Genomic DNA, 2,500 nt, shown 5'->3' with positions numbered 1-2,500 from the left:
CGCAACGGAGCCCCCAATTTTGGTTGTTAAGTGAGACATTTCCCAAAGGGGGTTTCGCCTCTGTTTACAACCTTTCTTGCCTCCGTTATTAAGTGAATCGCAGCGGTTGGTAAGTTAGTCACCCGGTGTGTTCGGTGAATCTGGCTTCCCCCATTGACTTCGGTTGTCGGAAGGTTCACCCGAAGGGGATCACGTGATCACGGGGACCCTGCAACCGTCATAACTATGAGTCAGCTGCCAAGCGTCCAAATTTTGATCACGTGACCGTGGGGATGCTGCAAAGGCCGTGAGGGTGAAACATGTTCATAAGTCCTTTTTTTTCATGAACGGTCGTGCAAGGGACGGTTGAAGGTCGAGCATTACCTACATAAAGATTGATTGCAAGCTTCAGTTCGCTACAAGAATCTGACCTACTAATTGAGGGAAATGAGCGGCAGATAGGAAAGGCAGTCAAGGTGGGCTGGATTGACATCTCTTGCCAGGCTGTAGGGATTTATGACTGACAACATGTTTGACCCCTCCCTCGGGCTCACTTATCTGGTTATCTCCTACGATGGGTGGGTGGATGATGATGATGATGATGATGAGAGAGAGATGATTGATAAATATAGATGATAGACATAAATTAGATGATAAGAGATAGATGGAGATAGATAAATTTAGATGATAGATAATAGTTTGATAGATAGAAATTCGAAATAGATAAATGATAGATGATAGAGATAAATTAGGTTATAGAGATAGATATAGAAGATAGACTGACACATAAAATATAAATTAGGAGATGATAGATAGATAGATAGATAGATAGATAGATAGATAGATAGATAGATAGATAGATAGATAGATAGATAGATATAAATGACTGATAAATATAGATGATAGATATAAATTAGATGAGATATATAGATGATAATAGTTCGATAGAGATAGAAATAGATAAATGATAGATGATAGAGATAAATTAGGTTATAGAGATAGATATAGAAGATAGACTGACACATAAAATATAAATTAGGAGATGATAGATAGATAGATAGATAGATAGATAGATAGATAGATAGATAGATAGATAGATAGATAGATAGATAGATAGATATAAATGACTGATAAATATAGATGATAGATATAAATTAGATGAGATATATAGATAATAGTTCGATAGAGATAGAAATAGATAAATGATAGATGATAGAGATAAATTAGGTTATAGAGATAGATATAGAAGATAGACTGACACATAAAATATAAATTAGGAGATGATAGATAGATAGATAGATAGATAGATAGATAGATAGATAGATAGATAGATAGATAGATAGATATAAATGACTGATAAATATAGATGATAGATATAAATTAGATGAGATATATAGATGATAATAGTTCGATAGAGATAGAAATAGATAAATGATAGATGATAAATAGAGATAAATTAGGTGATAGATGATTGATTGATTGATAGATAGATAGATATAAATGACTGATAAATATAGATGATAGACATAAATTAGATGAGATATATAGATGATAATAGTTCGATAGAGATAGAAATATAAATGATAGAAATAGATAAATGATAGATGATAAATAGAGATAAATTAGGTGATAGATGATTGATTGATAGATAGATATAAATGACTGATAAATATAGATGATAGACATAAATTAGATGAGATATATAGATGATAATAGTTCGATAGAGGTAGAAATATAAATGATAGAAATAGATAAATGATAGATGATAAATAGAGATAAATTAGGTGATAGATGATAGATAGATAGATATAAATGACTGATAAATATAGATTATAGACATAAAACTCACCGCCCTGAGTCCTTCGGGAGAAGGGCGGTATACAAATCAAATAAATAAATAAATAAATAAATAAATAAATTAGATGATGAGATATATAGATGATAATAGTTCAATAGAGATGGAAATATAAATGATAGAAATCAATGATAGATGATAAATAGAGATAAATTATGAATAAATTAGGTGATAGATAGATAGATAGATAGATAGATAGATAGATAGATAGATAGATAGATAGATAGATAGATAGATAGAAATTAGATGATAGATATAGAAGACAGACAGGTATAAATTAGGTGATAGGGTTATAGTAGACAGATATGATTGATAAATATAGGTGATAGAGATCATCTAATGATAAGAGATAGATGGAGATAGATAAATATTGATGATAGATAATAATTTCATAGAGATAGAAATTAGAAATAGATAAATGATAGATAAATGATAGAGATGAATTAGGTGATAGTTAGAGATAGATATAGAAGATAGATCATAAAGATTCATTGCAAGCTTAAGCTCTCTACAAAAATCTGACCTACTAACGGTCAGGGGAAATGAGAGGGAGATTAAGACGGGCTGAGCATGCAGGGACTCACGACTGATAACTTGTTTGACGCCTCCCTCGGCGCCAGCTTGGTCATCTCCTCCCACACGCCGCTGACCGGTCCCCCCCCACTT

General features: G+C 32.2%; 1 protein-coding gene and 2 long non-coding RNA genes across 3 annotated transcripts in view; 2 read left to right on the top strand and 1 right to left on the bottom strand.

Annotated features, from left to right (window-relative positions):
- The window catches only part of LOC308678093, a 305,537-nt gene that overhangs the window by 75,412 nt on the left and 227,625 nt on the right, over positions 1 to 2,500 (bottom strand). The gene's annotated exons all lie outside the window — the stretch shown is intronic.
- The window catches only part of LOC308678092, a 400,336-nt gene that overhangs the window by 374,539 nt on the left and 23,297 nt on the right, over positions 1 to 2,500 (top strand). The gene's annotated exons all lie outside the window — the stretch shown is intronic.
- LOC308677825 (GTPase IMAP family member 8-like) overlaps positions 1 to 2,500 on the top strand; it is a 20,058-nt gene that overhangs the window by 16,322 nt on the left and 1,236 nt on the right. The window lies entirely within an intron of this gene.

The sequence above is a fragment of the Vipera berus genome (assembly GCF_964194415.1).
Source record: "Vipera berus genome assembly, chromosome: Z".
NCBI lineage: Eukaryota > Metazoa > Chordata > Lepidosauria > Squamata > Viperidae > Vipera > Vipera berus.
The sequence above is the reverse complement of the archived record's forward strand: the minus strand, read 5'-3'. Positions and strand labels throughout refer to the sequence as shown.